The sequence below is a fragment of the Pristiophorus japonicus genome, chromosome 22, assembly GCF_044704955.1.
Source record: "Pristiophorus japonicus isolate sPriJap1 chromosome 22, sPriJap1.hap1, whole genome shotgun sequence".
NCBI classification, from domain to species: domain Eukaryota; kingdom Metazoa; phylum Chordata; class Chondrichthyes; family Pristiophoridae; genus Pristiophorus; species Pristiophorus japonicus.
In genome coordinates, this window is record NC_091998.1 from 62798663 (window position 1) to 62822104 (window position 23442).

Below are 23442 nucleotides of genomic sequence, written 5' to 3' on the forward strand. Positions count from 1 at the left end.
CATATTTTTCCTTTCTAGACAGAAATGAGCCCCAGACTGGTCACGGTTTCCTGATTGTTTTAAATTCTCAGTTGTGCTACCATCCTTGTATTTATTTTTAACTGCCACCAAGCTCACGGTCTACAGGGCTGTCATAATACCCGCCCTCCTGTATGGCTCAGAAACATGGAACGTGGACAGTAGACATCTCAAGTCACTGGAGAAATACCACCAACGATGTCTCTGCAAGATCCTACAAATCCCCTGGGAGCACAGATGCACCAATGTTAGCGTCCCTCGACCAGGCCACATAGTTCACATGCCAGACACGAGACTCCCAAAGCAAGCGCTCTACTCGGAACTCCTTCACGGCAAACAAGCCAAAGGTGGGCAGCGGAAACGTTACAAGGACACCCTCAAAGCCTCCCTGATAAAGTGCAACATCCCCACTGACACCTGGGAGTCCCTGGCCAAAGACCGCCCTAAGTGGAGGAAGTGCATCCGGGAGGGCGCTGAGCACCTCGAGTCTCATCGCCGAGAGCATGCAGAAATCAAGCACAGGCAGCGGAAGGAGTGTGCGGCAAACCAGTCCCACCCTCCCTTTCCCTCAACGACTGTCTGTCCCACCTGTGACAGGGACTGTGTCTCTTGTATTGGACTGTTCAGCCACCGAAGGACTCATACTAAGAGTGGAAGCAAGTCTTCCTCGATTCCGAGGGACTGCCTATTATGATGATGATGTATTTATTTTTGAAGCCTGTCTTTGGACAATGCCACAGTTGTCTCAAGGAGCGACAGGAATTAAGTGAACCCCTCCGCAACCGAGGCTGGGGAAAAGGTCAATAGTGCACAACACCCCCAAGGTGGAAACGAGTCGGAGAAAGAGCTGGAGTGAATCGAACACCAGAGATCAGGTGACCCCGGGCCTGGGTGTCACAGGTCTGTAGTTTGTCAGATGGGACGGTTGAGGGAGATGAGGAGTTCCACCAGCTTTGTCAGGTTTCTCTCCAGCAGCTCGTTTTGGTCAACTCAAGAACTGCAGGGCCAGAGAGCGAATAAAACATTGCCTGTCACTGCAGTATGGGGGCCAACAAACATGCTCTGAAGTCTGGGTAGGCGTCAGAGAGAAAGTGGAGTTCAATGTTCGTGTCAATGTAGAGCTACAAACCTCTCACCCTGGAGCTCGTTACTAATTTGATGTCTATAATTTTACCCATCAGGTTTTTCTGAGTCTCTCCCTATCTCTGTGCTAGTTGCTCTGAAGCATTGTGCTTCATAACATTCTAATAAAATCATTTTGTTAGAACTCTAATTTGGACATTAGAAATTTCAGTTACTGAGAAAAAATGGTAGATGAAAGAATTTTAAATTTTGTCAAGCAATTTCATTGGTTCGTTTGGCCTAAAGGTCCTAAATGAAATTCATATATGGACGAATCTCAAAGTATATAAAATATTAGTCCAGCCCCAGCTACAGTGCTGTGTCCAATTCTGGGCACCACACTTCAGGAAGGGCGTGAAGGCTTTGGAGAGGGCACAGAAGAAATTTACTAGAATGGTTCCAGGGATAAGGGATTACATGGATAGACTGGAGGAGCTGGGGTGGCTCTACTTAGAGCGGAAAAGGCAGAGAAGAAATGTGATAGAGGTGTTTAAAATTATGATAGATAGAGTAAATAAAGAGAAATGGTTTCCAATGGTTGAAGGGTCGATAACCAGGGCTCAGATTTAAGGTGATTGGGTAAAGAGCCAGAGGCGACATGAGGAAAAACGATTTCACACGACGGGTGATTAGAATTTGGAACGCGCTGCCTGATAGGGCGGTGGGTACAGATTCAATAGAAGCCTTCAAAAGGAAATTGGATAAATACTTGAAGGAGAAAAAGTTGCAGAGATGTGGGGAAAGAGCGGGGGAGGGGGACTAACGGGATTGCTCTTCGAAAGAGCTGGCGCAGACTCGATGGGCCGAATGGCCTTCTTCTGTGCTGTACTGTTCTGTGATTCGATGAATATATTCCCATGTCACCCAATCAGCTGAAGGAAGTAGGCTTGAAGTGGAATTAATTTACTTATCCAATCAACTGCCTTATGTTTGCAGCATAAATCTATCAAATTAATAAATGTGACATACAAAAGTGTGACACAAAAGCATTGCAAGATTGTGTCACAGAAAGTGTGTCGCAGGAAGTATGTTGCAGGATGTGCGTCACAGGAAGTGTGTCGCAGGAAGTGTGTGACAATATATAATTGGCCTTGATCTTAATGTGATCTGTTCCCTCTATTTCTGGTCTGGAGCAATGGCTTTCTATGCGTGTCAAACAAAAGGGACCTTGGGGAAATATCAGCTTATCTTATGGTCTCTTGAACGATAAGGGAGTCAAGGGTTATGGGGAACAGGCAGCAAAGTGGAGTTGAGATCACGATCAGATCAGCCATGATCTTATTGAATGGCGGAGCAGGCTCGAGGGGTCGTGTGGTCTACTCTTGCTCCTATTTCTTATAAGGACATAAGCACATTTCCCCGTTTCCCATTATTAATTCCCCAGTCTCATCCTCTAAGGGACCAACCTTTACTTCAGCTACTCTCTTCCTTTTTATTTACCTTCTGAAGCTCTTACAGTCTGTTTTTATATTTCTTGCCAGTTTACTCTCATAATCTATCTTCTCTCTTTATTATTCTTTTAGTCGGCCTTTGTGATTGTCAAAAATTTCCCAATCCTCTGGCCTTTCACTAATCTTCGCAACATTGCCTTTGTATTCAATTTGATACCATCTTTTTTTCCTTAGTTCATCCTTCTCTTAGAGTCTTTCTTTCTCACTGGAATAGATCTTTGCTGAGAGTCATGGAATAGCTCCTTAAATATCTGCCATTGCTTATCTACCGTCTCACCCTTTAATCTATTTTTCCAGTCCACTTCTCTGCCGTCATATTTTTGCATTTGCCTTTATTTAAGTTCAGGACACTGGTTTGAGACCCAACTTTCTCACCCTCAAACTGAGTTTGACATTCTACCATGCTATGATCACTCTTCTCAACAGGGTCCTTTACTATGAGATCATTAATTAATCCCATCTCATTACACATAAGCAGATCTAAAATCTTATGTTCTCATATTCTTATGTCATTATGTAAAACAGACGGAAATGACAAGCTCTCTTCCCCCTTCTTCGGTACAATTATTTTTGTAGGTTATGTAAAACACAAGCAAATCATGATGGAACAATGAGTGATGTCCAGAATGTGATGGACACTCGATGCTCTCTCACATTCGATGGGAACACAGGGCTGGCCAGGTACACCCTCAAAACTCTTCACACAAAGTCGACGAGTGCGCCACTTGTCCTTACGGTCTGGCACCTTGGGCGCTGGGAGATGGTTGGATCCGTGACGGTCAGCGTCAACGGGCTGTGGGGCTCTGCCGTGACCCTGAAGAGGTGGACGCGCGGAGAGCGGGTGCTCTGGCCCACGTCGCTGTCCCAGGCCAGGCGTGGCTCCGAGGGCAGGAGAGGAGTCTCCATAGCCGAGACTCCAATTCTCCTGCCCATCCTCGTCTCCCTCCCACGGCAGGTGACACTGTGCAAACTCTTGCAGTTTTCCTTCAGGGCTGCGTAGACGATGGGATTGCAGACAGAGTTACTGAAACACCAAAAGCTGTACCGAAGCAAAGACAATAGTCTCCTTGTCTGCACTCAACTGACGTTTACCTGCAGAGAAAGATCATTTAGAACGGCTGAAATGGCAAAGATTTCTCACAAAACAACACCCATCAGCATCAAACAACAAGAACCTGTATTTCTATAGCATCTTTTGTTGTGTATGTATAATGTAAGTATATACCCTGTACACTCAATATACAGTTACGTAAGACCACTGGATGTACCTTCACACTGTATACACTATGCCTGTACCACCAGAGGGTGCAACTGGTGCAGACCTAGGGGTCACCTGTACACCGCAGGTAACCAGGTATAAAAGGGAGCTCACCTTACTGTACCCTCATCCAGGAGCTGCAATAAATGGACGAAGGTCACAGCAGTTCAAGTACAATACCTTACCTCGTGGAGTCATTACTAGAATGTGCACAGACACAACACCTTTAACAGAGTAAAATGTCAAAAGACGCTTCAGAGGAGCATTATCAAACAAAATTTGACACCGAGTCACAAGAGGAGATATAAGCACAGGTCACCAAAAATTTGATCAGAGAAGTAGGTTTTAAGGAGTATCTTAAAAGGAGGGGAGAGAGGACGAGAGACGGAGAGGTTTAGGCAGGAAATTATAGAGCTTGGGGCCTAGGCAGCTAAAGGCACGGCTACCAATGGTGGAGCGATTATAATCGGGGATGCTTAAGAGGACAGCATTGGAGGAGGGCAGATATCTCAGGGGGTTGTGGAGCTGGAGGAGATTGCAGAGATAGGGAGGAGTGAGGCCATGGAGGAATTTGAAAACATGGATGAGAACTTTAAAATTGAGGTATTGCTGGACCAGGATCCAACGCAGGGGGTATGATTAAGAAATTTGCAGAAGATACTAATATCGGCTGTACGGTTGATGACTGCAGGGATATATCAAATGGACTGGTCAGCTGGACAGAACAGTGGCAAATCGAATTTAATACAGAGAAGTGTGAGGTAATGCATTTGGGGAGGGCTAACAAGGTAAGGGAATACACAATAAATGGTAGGACACTGAGAAGTGTAGAAGAACAAAGGGACCTGGGAGTGTAGGTCCATAGGTAGCAGGCCAGATAGATAAGGTGGTTAAGAAGGCATACGGAATACTTGCCTTTATTAGCTGAGGCATAGAATACAAGAGAAGGGAGGGGGGGGGTTTATGCTTGAACTGTATAAAACACTAGTTAGGCCACAGCTGGAGTACTGCGTGCAGTTCTGGTCACCACATTACAGGAAAGATGTGATTGCACTGGAGAGGGTACAGAGGAGATTTATGAGGAAGTTGCCTGGACTGGAGAATTTTAGCTTATGAGGAAAGATTGGCTAGGCTGTGTTTTTTTCCTTTGGAACAGAGGAGGCTGAGGGGAGACCTGATTGAGCTGTATAAAATTATGAGGGTCCTGGATAGAGTGGATAGGAAGGACCTATTTCCCTCGCAGAGGGGTCAACAACCATGGGGCATAGATTTAAAGTAATTGGGAGGAGGTTTAGAGGGGATTTGAGGGGAAATGTCTTCACCCAGAGGGTGGTGGGGTCTGGAACTCACGGCCTGAAAGGTGGTAGAGGCAGAAACCCTCACCACATTTAAAAAGTACTTGGATGTGCACTTGAAGTGCCGTAACCTGCAGGGCTACGGACCGAGAGCTGGAAAGTGGGATTAGGCTGGGTAGCTCTTGGTCGGCCGGCGCGGACACAATGGGCCGAAATGGCCTCCTTCCGTGCTGTAAATTTAGATGATTCTGTGTCGGTCAGTGAGCGCAGGGGTGAGGGGTCAACGGGACTTGGTGCGAGTTTGGACACGGGGCAGCAGTGTATTAGACGAGCTGAAGTTTATGGAGGGTGGAAGATGGGAAGACGGCCAGAAGAGCGTTGGAATAGTCAAGTCTGGAGGTCACGAAAACAAGGGCTCTGGCAGCAGATGAACTTCGTTCATTTTTCACTCAACTTACGCAGCATTCAGTCAATATCGAAACTGTGGCGTTCTGATGCTTCTCCTGTCCGACAGCCAGCCTTTTAGGGAGCGTCACTTACTCAGCAGGTGCCTTCCCCAGGCAGCCATTCACCATGTTTGGGTCCGTACACCTGGTGTGCTATCCATCCACGGGGAGGACTGCAACTCAACATGATCCCTTGCTTGCCCAACTGCAACACATTCATTTGTAGCAGGACTCCCTGGATAGTGATCAGGAGCAGGAAACCTGTCTGATTTGTCCCTTCTTATACCTGGGGCGCTGAAACCAATCGTAGTCCTCTCCCTTACTAGTGACTCATCACAGATCATGCCTGGAACCTGGAACCACCTGGTCCACTCGGCTGAACTCTAAACTCACCGCAGGGAACCAATATGGGAAGATATTGTGTCTTTCACAACCACAGGATATTCCAAAGGGCTTTACAGGCAATGAAGTAGTCTTGAAGTGTAGTCGCTGTTGGTGCGTGCAAAATACATGCATTTTCGCCTCTGAGGGGGTAGGTTCAAGTCCCACACCAGTGAGTTGGGCACAAACTCCAGGCTGGCACTTCTGTTCATTACTGAGGGAGTGCTGCACTGTCAGAGGTGCCGTATTCAAGATGAGGCATTAAACCAAGGCCTCCATCCAATCTCTCAGATGGATGTAAAAGATCTCATGACACTACTCAGGAAAAGTTCTCCTGGTGGTCTGACCAACATTTATCCTTCAACCAACATCATCTGATCATCATTCTCATTTTCTGTTTGTGGGAACTTACTGTGCACAAATTGTCTGCAGAGTTTCCTACATTACAACAGTGACTACATTTGAAAGTACTTTATTGGCTGTACAGTGCTTTGGGAATGCTAAGATTGTGAAAGTTCCCTTCTTTTAAAGGACCTTGGCTTGTGGATCAAGCTGCTTGAAGCCTGCTTCAGACATGAATCACAGGGGGGGGAAAATAGAAAGACTTCATTTATATAGCGCCTTTCATGATCACCAGTCATCTCAAAGCGCTTTACAGCCAATGAAGTACTTTTGGAGTGTTGTCAATGTTGTAATGTGGGAAACGCGGCAGCCAATTTGCGCACAGCAAGCTCCCACAAACAGCAATGTGATAATGACTGGATAATCTGGTTTTTTTTTGTAATGAGGGATAAATATTGGCCAGGACACCGGGGAGAACTCCCCTGCTCTTCTTTGAAAAAGCGCCATGGGATCTTTTACATCCACTTGAGAGGGCAGACAGGGCCCCTCGGTTTAATGTCTCATCCGAAAGACGGCACCTCCGACAGTGCAGCACTCCCTCAGCACTGCACTGGAGTGTGAGCCAAGATTTATGTGCTCAAGTCCCTGGAGTGCGACTTGAACCCACAACCTCTGACCCAGAGGCGAGAGTGCTGCCCACTGAGCCACGGCTGACAGCTAAAGGACTATGCTTTGGGAAATTTATAGCCTACTCTCCATGACCTTTTACGGAAGATTGAAGGAAGGTTAACCATATTGAAGCCATCTGCAAAACAGATACACCGTTTTGAGTACTGTTGAGGGGGATGACTCATCAGGAGAAGGCAGCAGCAGCCATGTTCATGGCACCGTGGGTGGCTCTGCTGCACAGGAGGGCAGGATAAAAAGAATGGGAGAGCGATAGTGATAGGGGATTCAATTGTAAGGGGAATAGATAGGCGTTTCTGCGGCCGCAACCTGGACTCCAGGATGGTATGTTGCCTCCCTGGTGCAAGGGTCAAGGATGTCTCGGAGTGGGTGCAGGACATTCTGAAAAGGGAGGGTGAACAGCCAGTTGTCATGGTGCACATAGGTACCAACGATATAGGTAAGAAAATGGGATGAGGTCCTACGAGACGAATTTAGGGAGCGAGGAGCTAAATTAAAAAGTAGGACCTCAAAAGTAGTAATCTCAGGACTGCTACCAGTGCCACGTGCTAGTCAGAGTAGAAATCACAGGATAGCTCAGATGAATACGTGGTGTGATGAGTGGTGCAGAAGGGAGGGATTCAAATTCCTGGGGCATTGGAACCGGTTCTGGGAGAGGTGGGACCAGTACAAACCGGACAGTCTCCACCTGGGCAGGATCGGAACCAATGTCCTAGGGGGAGTGTTTGCGAGTGCTGTTGGGGAGGAGTTAAACTAATATGGCAGGGGGATGGGAACCTATGCAGGGAGACAGAGGGAAATAAAAGGGAGACAGAGGTAAAATATAGAAAGGAGAATAGTAAAAGTGGAGGGCAGAGAAACCCAAGTCAAAAAACAAAAAGGGCCACATTACAGCAAAATTCTAAAGGGGCAAAGTGTATTAAAAAGACAAGCCTGAAGGTTCTATGCCTTAATTCGAGGAGTATTCGGAATAAGGTGGACGAATTAACTGCGCAGATAGCAGTTAATGGATATGATGTAATTGGCATCACAGAAACATGGCTCCAGGGTGACCAAGGCTGGGAACTCAACATCCAGGGGTATTCAACATTTAGGAAGGACAGACAGAAAGGAAAAGGAGGCGGGGTAGCGTTGCTGGTTAATGAAGAAATTAATGCAATAGTAAGAAAGGACATTGCTTGGATGATATGGAATCGGTATGGGTGGAGCTACGGAATACCAAGGGGCCGAAAACGCTGGTGGGAGTTGTGTACAGACCACCAAATAGTAGTAGTGAGGTTGGGGACAGCATCAAATAAGAAATAAGGGATGTGTGCAATAAAGGTACAGCAGTTATCATGGGCGACTTGAATTTACATATAGATTGGGCTAACCAAACTGGTAGCAATGCGGTGGAGGAGGATTTCCCGGAGTGTATTAGGGATGGTTTTCTTGACCAATATGTCGAGGAACCAACTGGAGAGCTGGCCATCCTAGACTGGGTGATGTGTAATGAGAAGGGACTAATTAGCAATCTTGTTTTGCGAGGCCCCTTGGGAAGAGTGACCATAATATGGTAGAATTCTTTATTAAGATGGAGAGTGACACAGTTAATTCAGAAGCTAGGGTCCTGAACTTAAGGAAAGCTAACTTCAACGGTATGGGGTGTGAATTGGCTAGAATAGACTGGCAAATGATACTTAAAGGGTTGACAGTAGATAGGTAATGGTAAACATTTATAGATCACATGGATGAACTTCGACAATTGTACATCCCTGTCTGGAGTAAAAATAAAACAGGGAAGGTGGCTTAACCGTGGCTAACAAGGGAAATTAAGGATAGTGTTAGATCCAAGGAAGAGGCATATAAATTGGCCAGAAAAAGCAGCAAACCTGAGGACTGGGAGAAATTTAGAATTCAGCAGAGGAGGACAAAGGGTTTAATTAGGAGGGGGAAAATAGAGTACGAGAGGAAGCTTGCCAGGAACATAAAAACTGACTGCAAAAGCTTCTGTAGATATGTGAAGAGAAAAAGATTAGTGAAGACAAACGTAGATCCCTTGCAGCCGGATTCAGGTGAATTTATAATGGGGAACAAAGAAATGACAGACCAATTGAACAAATACTTTGGTTCTGTCTTCACGAAGGAAGACACAAATAACCTTCCGGATGTACTAGGGGACCAAGGGTCTAGTGAGAAGGAGGAACTGAAGGATATCCTTATTAGGCGGGAAATTGTGTTGGGGAAATTGATGGGATTGAAGGCCGATAAATCCCCGGGGCCTGATTGTCTGCATCCCAGAGTACTTAAGGAAGTGGCCATAGAAATAGTGGATGCATTGGTGATCATTTTCCAATAGTCTATCGACTCTGGATCAGTTCCTATGGACTGGAGGGTAGCTAATGTAACACCACTTTTTAAAAAAGGAGGGAGAGAGAAAACGGGTAATTATAGACCGGTTAGCCTGACATCAGTAGTGGGGAAAATGTTGGAATCAATTATTAAGGATGAAATAGCAGCGCATTTGGAAAGCAGTGACAGGATCGGTTCAAGTCAGCATGGATTTATGAAAGGGAAATCATGTTTGACAAATCTTGTGGAATTTTTTGAGGATGTAACTAGTAAAGTGGACAAGGGAGAACCAGTGGATGTGGTGTATTTGGACTTTCAAAAGGCCTTTGACAAGGTCCCACATAAGAGATTGGTGTGCAAAATCAAAGCACATGGTATTTGGGGTAATGTACTGGCGTGGATAGAGAATTGGTTGGCAGACAGGAAGTAGAGAGTCGGGATAAACGGGTCCTTTTCGGAATGGCAGGCAGTGACTAGTGGAGTGCCGCAAGGCTCAGTACTGGGACTCCAGCTATTTACAATATACATTAACGATTTAGATGAAGGAATTGAGTGCAATATCTCCAAGTTTGCAGATCACACTAAACTGGGTGGTGGTGTGAGCTGTGAGGCGGATGCTAAGAGGCTGCAGGGTGATTTGGACAAGTTAGGTGAGTGGGCAAATGCATGGCAGATGCAGTATAATGTGGATAAATGTGAGATTATCCACTTTGGTGGCAAAAACACAAAGGCAGAATATTATCTGAATGGCAGCAGATTAGGAAAAGGGGAGGTGCAACGAGACCTGGGTGTCATAGTTCATCAGTCATTGAAAGTTGGCATGCAGGTACAGCAGGCGGTGAAGAAGGCAAATGGCATGTTGGCCTTCATAGCTAGGGGATTTGAGTATGGGAGCAGGTAGGTCTTACTGCAGTTGTACAGGGCCTTGGTGAGGCCTCACCTGGAATACTGTGTTCAGTTTTGGTCTCCTCATCTAAGGAAGGTCGTTCTTGCTATTGAGGGAGTGCAGCGAAGGTTCACCAGACTGATTCCAGGGATGGCTGGACTGACATATGAGGAGAGACTGGAGCAACTGGGCCTTTATACACTTGAATTTAGAAGGATGAGAGGGTATCTCATAGAAACGTATAAGATTCTGACGGGAGTTGACAGGTTAGATGCGGGAAGAATGTTCCCGATGTTGGGGAAGTCCAGAACCAGGGGACACAGTCTTAGGATAAGGGGTAGGCCATTTAGGACTGAGATGAGGAGAAACTTCTTCACTCAGAGAGTTGTTAACCTGTGGAATTCCCTGCCGCAGAGAGTTGTTGATGCCAGTTCATTGGATATATTCAAGAGGGAGTTAGATATGGCCCTTACAGCTAAGGGGATCAAGGGGTATGGAGAGAAAGCAGGAAAGGGGTACTGAGGGAATGATCAGCTATGATATTATTGAATGGTGGTGCAGGCTCGACGGGCCGAATGGCCTACTCCTGCACTTATTTCCTATGTTTCTATGTTTTTATTACCACCCTGTGCTCAGTATTGGGGAATGGACATTCACCTGGTGAACCCCTTGAGTTGATCTCAATGCGTTACCATAATCGGAGAGCATAGTGACGAGGTGAAATGGAGTCCAGCAAACTGCAAACACAACCACCACCAACACCATCTTTTTAGCCGCATGCTTCTTGTTTCTGTGGACACAGACATGTATATCCGACTTACCAAACCTGCTCTTGTCTCTGTTGGACAGTTACAGCTTTTACTCCCTGTAATGTATTTGCTTTATGGGTTCTTTGCTTAAGAATTCACCGCAACACATTGCTATTAAGAACTAGTTGGTTTATTAGCAAAGGTTTAACAATCACATTACACATTACCAGTTCATCCACCGGGCTCACAACCACCTGCCTCATCATGGATCCCCTGAACTCAACTGGCTGGGGTTTTATTGAGTCTTGCGAACATCACGTGACGGCTGAGCCACTCCCACCTCAGCAGCTCGACGAACCTGTGACTATTCTCACGGGTGCATACATTACACTCCCCTTTAAATGGGGTGAGGTCTTTCCCTTCAATCCCCACCCCCCAATTATATTCTTGTTCAGTTTTGACTTTGGAATACAAATGCAGAAATAAATCATAACCTAGTGTAATGTATACACCTGTGAGGATGCTCACAGGTTTGCAGAGCTATTGGCTGCAATTTCTGCAGTCTGAAAGAGTCCGTGTTCCATGTATATGTACAGTATGTGAGGTTGCAGCCCCTGTTGCAATATTTGAAGGGACTGCTCCACAAATTCTGGTTGCACTTCAGTCCCACACTCCTGATCTTTGGGCACCCTGTGCGGAGGGGAGCGGGCAGGTCGGAAGGCCTCCTCGTAGGACAGCTCCTGGGCACGTCCAAGGGGACCATCAGCCGGTCCAGGCAGCGGGCGGTCGAGGGGGTCGTTCAGCCCGACTGCCTGCCTCTCTCCTGTGGTTACATCCGAGCCAGGGTGTCCCTGGAGATGGAGCACGCGGTGTCCACCAGTACGCTCGCGGACTTCTGCGAGAGGTGGGCGCTGGAGGGACTGGTGTGCATCATCACCCCCGGCAACCAAATTTTAATTTAATTTGCCAAAGTTCCCAGTTCATTTGGAAATTTGTGGGTTCCAGTGCCCTTACAAAAAGGGGGCACTTGATTTAAAAATTCTATCTAAAATAATTGTAGAGGTGTTGAGTTGGGAATGGCTTAGCCAATCACGTGATGTTCACAAGACTCAATAAAACCCCAGCCAGTTGGGTTCGGTGGATCCACGATGAGGCAGGTGGTTGTGGGACTGGTGGATGAACTGGTAATGTGTCGTGTGATTGTTAAACCTTTGCCAATAAACCAACTAGTTCTTAATAGCAATGTGCTGCTATGAATTCTTAAGCAAAGAACCCATGAAGCAAATACATTACACCTGGCAATATAATAGAACACACCTAAAGCATATCTGTACTGAGAACATCATTTACTGAGAGCATAATTTTTTTATTCGTTCAAGGGATGTGTGCGTCATTGACAAGGCTGGCATTTATTGCCCATCCCTAATTGCCCTTGAGAAGGTGGTGGTGAGCCGCCTTCTTGAACCGCTGCAGTCCGTGTGGTGAAGGTGCTCCCACAGCGCTGTTGGGGAGGGAGTTCCTTGCGTCGAGACTCAAAGAGCTCAATGCCCTCCCGGATGGACTTTCTCCACCTCGGGCGGTCTGTGGCCAGGGTCTCCCAGGAGTCAGTGGTGATGTCGCACTTTACCAGGGAGGCTTTGAGGGTGTCCTTATAACGTTTCCGCTGTCCTCCTTTGGCTCGTTTACATGAAGGAGCTCCGCATAAAGCATTTAGGGATTCTCGTATCTGACATGCGAACTATGTGGCCTGCCAAGCGAAGCTGATCGAGTGTGGTCAGTGCTTCAATGCTGGGGATGTTGGCCTGGTCGAGGACAATGATGTTGGCGCACCTGTCCTCCCAGGAGATTTGTAGGATCTTGCAGAGACATCGTTGGTGATATATCTCCAGCGACTTGAGGTGCCTTCTGTACATCGTCCATGCCTCAGACCCATACAGGAGGGCGGGTATTACTACAGCCCTGTAGACCATGAATTTGGTGGTAGATTTGAGGGCCTGGTCTTTAAACACTCTTTTCCTCAGGCGGCCGAAGGCTGGCTGGCGCACTGGAGGCGATGCTGAATCTCCGCATCAATGTCTGCCCCTGTTGACAAGAGGCTCCCGAGATATGGGAAATGGTCCACATTGTCCAGGGTCGAGCTGTGGATCTTGATGACAGGAGGGCAGTGCTGTGCGGCGATGACAGGCTGGTGAAGAACCTTTGTCTTACGGATGTTAAGCGTAAGGCCCATGCTTTCATATGCCTCAGTGAATACATTGACTATATCCTGGAGTTCAGCCTCTGAATGTGCACAGACACAGGTGTCGTCCGCATACTGCAGCTCAACGACAGAGGTTGGGGTGATCTTGGACATGGCCTGGAGACAGCGTAGGTTAAACAGCTTCCCACTGGTTCTGTAGTTTAATTCCACTCCAGCAGGGAGCTTGTTGATTGTGAGGTGGAGCATGTCAGCGAGGAAGATTGAGAAGAGGGTTGGAGCGATGACGCAGCCCTGTTTGACACCGGTCTGGACGTGGATTGGGTCTGTAATGGATCCGTCGGTAAGGATCACAGCCTGCATGTCATTGTGAAGCAGGCGAAGGATGTTGACAAACTTTTGGGGGCATTCGAAACGGAGGAGGACGCTCCATAGACCCTCACGGTTGACAGTGTCAAAGGCCTTTGTAAGATCGAAAAAAGCCATGTATAAGGGCTGGCGCTGCTCCTTGCATTTTTCCTGCAACTGGTGCGCTGCAAAGATCATGTGTTTTGTGCCCCGTAGGGGACGAAATCCGCACTGTGATTCCGGGAGGAACTCCTCGGCCACAGGGAGAAGACGGTTGAGGAGAACTCGAGCGACAACTTTCCCAGCGGCTGATAGCAGGGAGATTCCCCTGTAGTTGCCGCAGTCAGACTTGTCCCCCTTTTTAAAAATGGTCACAATCACTGCATCTCTGAGATCTCCCGGCATGCTCTCCTCCCTCCAGATGAGAGAAATGAGGTCATGTATCCACGCCAACAGCGCCTCTCCACCATATTTTAGCGCCTCAGCAGGGATTCCATCTGCACCCGTGACCTTGTTATTTTTAAGCTGTTTTATGGCTTTGCCGACCCCGTGCAGCATTGGGGTTTCACTGAGTTGGTGGCGGGTAGCATGCTGCGGGATGGAATCGAGAACATTCGAGTCAAAGGCAGAGTCTTGATTGAGGAGATCTTCGAAGTGCTCCATCCATCGGGCCCTGACAACCTCGGTGTCCTTGATGAGTGTTTCCCCATTCTTGGCCAGGGGTGGGGTGGGGCCTTGGGAGTTTGGACCTTAGGCGGCCTTGACTGCAGTGAAGAATCCTCGCATATTGTGGCTGTCGGCCAGTTGTTGTATCTCCTGTGCTTTCTCCATCCACCTCCTGTTCTTTAAGTCCCGAGTTTTTTGTTGGACCTGAGCCTTGAGCCGTCTGTAATGTTGTTTTGCAGCTCCAGAGTTGGGCTGTTGCTTGAGGCTCAGAAATGCTTTGTTCTTGCGATCTATTAGCTCTTAGATCTCCCAATCATTTTCATCAAACCAGTCCTGATGTTTTCTGGTTGAGTGACCAAGTGTCTCTTCACAGGCATTGGTTATAGAGGCCTGGAGGGCAGACCAAGCGTTATAGGGATTCAGCATCTTAGGGTCATGAAGGCACGCCAGATTGGCTGTGAGGCGTTGGCTGTATGGGGCTCTCTTAGCTGGGTCTCTAAGTGCCCCAGCATTAACTTTTTTGCGGAACTGCTTCTGCTGTCCCCTCTGCTTTGGGGCTATGTTAATGTTGATGATGGATCGGATTAGATGGTGGCCTGTCCAGCAGTCGTCAGCTCCTGTCATGGCGCGGGTGATGCGCACAGCCTTGCGATCCCTGGCTCGGACGATGACATAGTCGAGCAGGTGCCAGTGTTTGGAGCGAGGGTGTTGCCACGATGCCTTGTATTTGTCCCTCTGGCGGAACAGCGTGTTGGTAATGAGGAGTTCATGTTCTAGACATTTTGTCAGCAGTAGGGTACCTCTATAATTGACTTTCCCTTCAGACACATCCGAAGTTTGGAAGGACAAAATCTCTGATTTCACTGCTAGATATTTTTCACAGCTTTAGCAGAAAATGTTGCCCACTCACCGTTACCATGCCACTGAAATCTTCATGACAACAGTTAAGTGTAACTTTAAAAAATCTATTTACAGGAACCCCAAACAAAACAACCCCAAGAAAATCTCCAGTATCACCAACCCACATCAAACTGTAGTAAACTTCAAAGTATCTGCTGCCTGGATAACCTTGCTCGAACTCTACCTGGTCCTTTTGTTCATCTCCGATCTGGTCAGGGTCTGAAGCATGGAGTTGTAAACACGGTGCTTGAACCACAGCTCATGTATCAACATTCCGTAGATGAAGGCCAATGCTACGAGCGGAATCAGGAACACCAGCAGCAGAATGGTGGTGGTGTAGGCTTGTCTCTGCCGGGGCTCGGGCCATATCTCCTGGCAGCAGGTGTAGTGGACGTCAAAGAGGAAATCGTGTTGAACCTGCTCAAAGAAAACAAACAACAACATTACACAAGGGCGGGCTGAGATCTGGAAAGGGAGCATTGGCCCCTTTCACAGAACGAATAGCTAAGGAAGGAGTGAATGTGGGAGTTAGTCTGGGTCTTTACAGTGAGAGGAATCCTTGCCACTGGACCAAGACCTGGCTCTGTCAAGCCCGTGTGGTGGCTGGTGTGCAACGGCCAGCCCACGTTAAAAAAATCCACGCACAGGCATCTTCCACCCTTCAGGATGTAGTTCGGGATCTGGAATATTAGGTCCTTCATTGAAACACCTGTTTGGCGTGGAAGCAAGTCATCCTCGCTTCGAGGGACCGCCTATGATTATAGTGAGAGGCATTGGGAGAAGCATCTGGGAAGGCGCCGAACACTTCGAGTCTCTCCGCCGGGAGCAAGCGGAAGCCAAGCGCAAACAGCGGAAGGAGCGCACGGCAAACCAGGCACCCCACCCACCCTTCCCTCCAACCACCGTCTGCCCCACCTGTGACAGAGACTGTAGGTCCCACATTGGAATCATCAGTCACCTGAGAACTCACTGTAGTGTGGAAGCAAACCATCCTCGACTCCGAGGGACTGCTTAAGAAGAACAGAATTGGGTGGGGAGTGTCGCATTGAACAGTGGAGGCTGGTTGGGGTGCAAGGCCCAAAAGGGGACTCGAGCGTGGTTCTGGGAGAGAGGGGAAGGGCTGAGGGCTGAAGTGTGGGAATTGGGACGGACACGGTCGAGGGCCCTGTCGACCATGGTGAAGGGGAATCCTCGGTTGAGGAAAAAGGACATATCAGAAGTACTGGTTTGCAAGGTGGCATCGCCCGAACAGATGCGATGGAGACGGAGAAACTGGGAGAATGGAATAGAGTCCTTACAGGAAGCAGGATGGGTGGATGTGTAATCTATAATGTGTTGTATAACTGTTGTAAGTAGAGAAAAGTTTCACCCATGGGCAATGAACACGCGGAACTATCTGAACAGCGTAAAATGCAAGTTAGAAGATGATGAGGATAGTGATATAGGAGTAAAGGACACAGGGCTAGCTTTATAACAGCATCTTATTAGAATTCTGTCAACAAGGCAGAGTTAGAGAGTCATATTGTTTTGTTGGGATAGCGAGGTGAGGGGCCAAGGTTCATAGTGCAGGACAGAGTGTAAGATAAGAAGATAAGAAGTTAAAGCATATGGGATTGGGGGTAGTGTGCTGACATGGATTGAGAACTGGTTGTCAGACAGGAAGCAAAGAGTAGGAGTAAATGGGTACTTTTCAGAATGGCAGGCAGTGACTAGTGGGGTACCGCAAGGTTCTGTGCTGGGGCCCCAGCTGTTTACACTGTACATTAATGATTTAGACGAGGGGATTAAATGTAGTATCTCCAAATTTGCGGATGACACTAAGTTGGGTGGCAGTGTGAGCTGCGAGGAGGATGCTATGAGGCTGCAGAGCGACTTGGATAGGTTAGGTGAGTGGGCAAATGCATGGCAGATGAAGTATAATGTGGGTAAATGTGAGGTTATCCACTTTGGTGGTAAAAACAGAGAGACAGACTATTATCTGAATGGTGACAGATTAGGAGAAGGGGAGGTGCAAAGAGACCTGGGTGTCATGGTACATCAGTCATTGAAGGTTGGCATGCAGGTACAGCAGGCGGTTAAGAAAGCAAATGGCATGTTGGCCTTCATAGCGAGGGGATTTGAGTACAGGGGCAGGGAGGTGTTGCTACAATTGTACAGGGCCTTGGTGAGGCCACACCTGGAGTATTGTGTACAGTTTTGGTCTCCTAACCTGAGGAAGGACATTCTTGCTATTGAGGGAGTGCAGCGAAGGTTCACCAGACTGATTCCCTTGATGGAAAGACTGGATCAACTGGGCTTGTATTCACTGGAGTTCAGAAGAATGAGAGGGGACCTCATAGAAACGTTTAAAATTCTGACGGGGTTAGACAGGTTAGATGCAGGAAGAATGTTCCCAATGTTGGGGAAGTCCAGAACCAGGGGACACAGTCTAAGGATAAGGGGGAAGCCATTTAGGACCGAGATGAGGAGGAATTTCTTCACCCAGAGAGTGGTGAACCTGTGGAATTCTCTACCACAGAAAGTTGTTGAGGCCAATTCACTAAATATATTCAAAAAGGAGTTAGATGAAGTCCTTACTACTAGGGGGATCAAGGGGTATGGTGAGAAAGCAGGAATGGGGTACTGAAGTTGCATGTTCAGCCATGAACTCATTGAATGGCGGTGCAGGCTAGAAGGGCCGAATGGCCTACTCCTGCACCTATTTTCTATGTTTCTATGTTTCTATGATTTGTACCTCGACTTGCTAAGTGGACCACATGGGTAAGGCGATGGCCATTGCGGACAACCAGACTGCCACTGAAACACCAGAAATCAGTCAGTCAGACAGCAATGGGCTTAAACAGTGGACACGAGGCAAAACAAACAGATTAACAGCACCAAGCACCATTGGGAGGCATTCTGACTTCGGGTGATAGATTAAAATGCAGAAGCCGCCCATTATACATTTCTCCATGTTTGACTTCAACGGAAATTAACATCGGGCGGCTGAGTTGATGCGGCCTGTTTTACACGATCACCCCAAATCAAAATGACCGCCCACTGAGTTTAATATTCAACCAAACGGCACAATCCTCATCATCAAGAAAATGTTACGGAAACCTCTCGTGTTTGTTTGCAAACACGTGACATTAAAGTTGACGTTGTGTTATGTGCACAAAAACAATGCACCAGAAGTGACATGCAGGTAGATTTTGCTCTGGGCCTCTCATATTTAAGTGGCCAAATTCCTGTTTCAGGCGGCCTCCCAGGGTCCCACGGGTTTGCAGTGGGCCGAAGGCCTGCGTTGCTTTGGTGCAATCCATCCCACTGCTCCATTGGTCAGCTCTGCGCCGGCTGCATGCCCAAACAAGGGGTGCATCGCTGACCAATCTCCACCCCAGAGCTTGCCTTCTCCAAACGAAAGGAGTGGTTTTGGCAAATGCTTTGGTTGGGCTGGTTGGCCTCTTAAACCATCGGGGAAGGAGCTTGACGTTAGCAGTGAGGGAGCCCCAAGGGCTTCTTGAAGGGCCTTGGCCGGTGCCGGGGCAGGGGCGGTAGTGGGGGAGGGAGTGGGGGGGGGGAAGGGCCGGAGTGGGGAAGGGGAAGGGCCGGGGTGGGGCCAGGGTGGGGATGGGGGCGAGGTGGGTTGGGGGCAGGGTGGGGGAGGGGTGAGGGTGGGGGGCAGGGGTGGGGGAACGGATGGGGATGGGGCAGGTGGGGTGGGGGCAGTATGGAAGTGGGGGCGGAGGCCAGGTCGGAGTGGGGGTGGGGGTGGGTGGGGTCGAGGTGGGGGTGAGGTAGAGTCGAGGTGGGGGCGAGGTGGGGGTGGGGGCATGTGGGGGTGGGTGGGGCTGGGGGCAATATGGAGGTGGGGGCGGAGGCCAGGTCAGGGTGGGGGCGGAGGCCAGGTCGGGGTGGGGGTGGGGTGGGGGTGGGGTGGGGACGAGGTGAGATGAGGGCGAGGTGGTGATGGGGGTGGGTGGTGCCGGAGGCAGGGTGGAGGTGGGGGAGCTCTCCTGCTTCTCCTGGCACACACAAAGCTCCAGAAGGAGCCGATCTTTCACACGTACTCTGGCCAACCTCCTGCCTTGGACTTGCTGCCGAGCAGCCGACAGACATTGCGGGACTCCCCAGGACACGGGGCCCACGTGAAGCGTTCAGCTAATACTACATTGCGGCACAATGGCCTGACTCGAGGCTAATCTAATCCAAAGGGCCGGGAAGGCGGCGGGTTGAAGTCGGGTGGCAGTATTTTGTTTTACCTCCTCCCTCGCTCCATTCCCGCTGGGCTCGGTGTTCATACTCTTGCTCTGAATGCTCCCTACACACCTGATAATCTGTCACTTTCACTTCTGGTTGAATGCAGCAGGAACGAATGAAGCCCAAGATGGCCGGGCAGCGCTTACCCGTCAGTTTCACGCCCCGCTGAGACGCGCAGGTGCTCCTGGGACGCAGCGGGTACAACACGCCCCGGAATCGTTCGACATCCTGCATCATGGTCAGGATTCCGCTGGACACAGCCGTAGTCTGGACAAAGGGCACCAGCTTACACAGGAACACGCCTGCCAACAATAAGTCCATCTCCGTCAACAACCAGCAACCCTCTCATCGATAGCCGCTCCCCCCCACTCCCGATCGGGGAAGGAATCCGCGACAATGTCCCTACCCGCCCTGGACAACGTGGACCATTTCCCATACCTCGAGAGCCTCTTATCAACAAGAGCAGGCATTGACAACGAGATTCAACACCGCCTCCAGTGCGCCAGTGTGCCAGGGTCGCCTGAGGAAAAGTGTGTTTGAAGACCAGACCCTCAAAACTGCCACCAAGCTCATGGTCTACAGGGCTGTAGTGATACCTGCCCTCCTGTATGGCTCAGAGACATGGACCATGTACAGCAGACATTTCAAGTCACTGGAGCGATACTACCAACGATGTCTCCACAAGATGCTACAAATCCACTGGGAGGATAGACGCACCAACGTTAGCGTCCTCAACTTTCAGTGTAGACGATGGTCATTTTTCCCAGAAGAACTTAGACATTTTCAACTGTGGACAAAGTCAAATTCTGGAGGCAAACTCCCACACCTGTCAGCCATGCGTAGAAAACAAGTGTCTTGTTTTGCACAAGACATTCGTAACACCCACTATTTCACAATCTCGCACTTACTATTCAGCACACTCATTGTTCCACACAATCATCATTTAATTCACTCACTATTTCTCACACTATTTCACACCTCAGGACGTCACACAGTCACTCACTATTTCCCACATATCCACTCACTTTTCTACACGCTCACTATTTCATACACTCACAAGTTCACATTCTCACTATTTCCTAAACTGGGGGGGGGGCGATTTTAACCCTACTCGCTCAGCAGAAACCTGGCGGGCGGGCAGTTAAAATCTTACCTGTCTGTAAGCCGCCGCGATCGCAACGTGTGCAATTTTAACCTGCCCTCCTGAGCAGGCAGCAAGGACAGGCACCCAGACCCAACGGGGTCCTTCTTTACCTGTGTATATTGCGCCCCAATGACATCATTGAGACCCGACTGTAATTTTAACTCAGGCCTGAGCGGGGAGTCCACCTAAATCTCACACACTCACTCACTATTTCCCACATTCAGCCACTTCAGGCTGAACTGATGATGCAGTAATACAGATACCCTAAATCACCCTGAAATCAGGCACTGACGGAAAACTTGACCTCCAATTTCCTCTTTCCCATCTTCTGGGGAAGTGTTAGTTTGGGCTCATCACTTCACCTTAACATTCCTGTCACATTGGGCCTTTACTCTCTAGAGTTGAGAAAAATGAGGGGGGATCTCATTGAAACATGTAAGATTGTGAGGGGGATTGACAGAGTAGAGGCTGAGAGGTTGTTTCCCCCTGGCTGGAGAGTCTAGAACCAGGGGTCACATTCTCCAGCCATTTAAGACTGAGATGAGGAGAAATTTCTTCACTCAGTGGGTGGGGAATCTTTGGAATTCTCTGCCCCCAAGGGCTGTGAATGCTGAGTCGTTGAGTATATTCAAGGCTGAGATTGATAGAATTTTGGATATTAAGGGAATCAAGGAATATGGAGATCGGGCGGGAAAGTGGAGTTAAGGTCGAAGATCAGCCATGATCTTATTGAATGGTGGAGCGGGCACAAGGGGCTGTGTGGCCTACTCCTGCTCCTAATCCTTGTGTTCTTATGAGACTCATTGTCAGGGTAATCATTAGCACAACCTGGGCTCGGCAAACTGCACTTTGGGATTTCTGAAACCTTGCATATGTGTTGCCTTGAAACTCTCCCATAATATGAATCAGGATTCTACAGCAACTCGATTGGGTATCAGCAGTAGATTCTACAGCGATGTGATTGGATATCAGTAGCAGATTCTACAGCAACGTGATTGGATATCAGCAGTAGATTCTACAGCAACGTGATTGGATATCAGCAGCAGATTCTACAGCAATGTGATTGGATATCAGTAGCAGATTCTACAGCAACGTGATTGGATATCAGTAGCAGATTCTACAGCAACGTGATTGGATATCGGCAGTAGAAGTGAGCTACTTTGGGAATTTCTTTTAACTGCAAATGAACCATTGCAGAAGGTAAATCCAAAAAGACAAGTAAGCAACATTAATTGAAAACGAAAGGATATACAGGCAACTCTCGATTATCCGTACACGGATTCAACGGAAAAGCGTTGTAACGGGATTTAAAATTCTGTTGCTAACAAGTGAAAAGACAGCCCCAAATAATTTTGGAAAAATCTCCTTCCAAACATTGTGCTCAATTGTATTTGCTCATTCTCTCTCTTACACAATCTCTCTCTCTCTCACATTCTCTCTCCCTGGCCGAAGGGACCCCGTACCGGCCGCTTCTATCCCAGGCCGAAAGGCCGTTGGGACTCTCTCACTCACCATAAAAATCACCCACTTCTGCCCTTGCTTTGTTGGCGTGTGTGTGTGTGTGTGTGCGTGCTCTCGCTGTCACTCGCGGCCGCCGCTGATGTTGGGAGCGGGCCCGGGCAGTGCCGGCACCGGGTTCCAGGCACAGACTTTAATCAGAAGACTGCTAACTTCACCAGAGAACCAGCAAAGCAGGCACAGAACCTGTACATGCATGCTGGTAATGTCCATCTTTTGTTACTGTTTGTAGCTGATTGCACTGATTTATTAAAGTTTTTAACTCGCCCTAACGGAAAAATCGTTTACCCGGAATAGCCCAATCCCCGAGGGACCTGGATAATCGAGAGTTGTCTGTATTTGCTTTGGAGACAGTTCAGAGAAGGTTCACTAGGTCGATTCCAGAGATGAGGGGGTTAACTTATGAGGAAAGGTTGAGTATGTTGGGCCTCTACTCACTGGAATTCAGCAGAATGAGAGGTGATCTTATCAAATCGTATAAGATTATGAGGGGGCTTGACAAGGTGGATGCAGAGAGGATGTTTCCACTGATGAGGGAGACTAGAACTAGAGGGCATGATCTTAGGATAAGGGGCCACCCATTTAGAACTGAGATGAGGAGAAATTTCTTCTCTGAGGGTTGCGGATCTGTGGAATTCGCTGCCTCAGAGAGCTGTGGAGGCTGGGACATTAAATCATTTTAAGACAGAAATAGACAGTTTCTTAAACGATAAGGGGCTATGGGGAACAGGCGAGAAAGTGGACCTGAGTCCATGATCAGATCAGTCATGATCTTATTGAATGGCGGAGCAGGCTCGAGGGGCCGTATGGCCTACTCCTGCCCCTATTTCTTAGGTTCTTATGAGTCAAATCTTGTCAAATCCCAACAAGACCCGAGTGTTTTTCCCAACAGAGAATTCCGACACATTATCGACCTGGAAACTCGCCAAACATTACTCTTTGTTCCCTTCCACCGGGTCATTTTGGCAGCTGGTACATTTGGAGTCAGCAAACCTCAAGTGGATCATAATTAATTTTTCACATTTGTGCACCATTCAAGTTTAAGTACTTATATCCACCTTGGAAACCGTAGTCATGCTGTCTGGCACAATGCTGTGTACAATTGAAGGAATACCACTGGGCTTTCACATGGCAATTAAAACCTGGCTTTGTACTGGTTCAGTTCTTGATTACAGATCCATGGATAAGGGTTGAGGCAGACGATGCTTTCTGCCGAGATTCCTTAAAGGCATTTAACAATGTCCCACACTACAGATTCACGAGGTGTGTGCCCATAGGATAGGTGGCAAAGCATTAGGCTGGATTGGTGCTTGACTGAAATGTGGCAGTAGAGGGTGGTGAGTCCGTTATAAGAACATAAGAACATAAGAAATAGGAACAGGAGTAGGCCCCTCGAGCCTGCTCCGCCATTCAATAAGATCATGGCTGATCCGATCATGAACTCAGCGTCACTTCCCCGCCTGC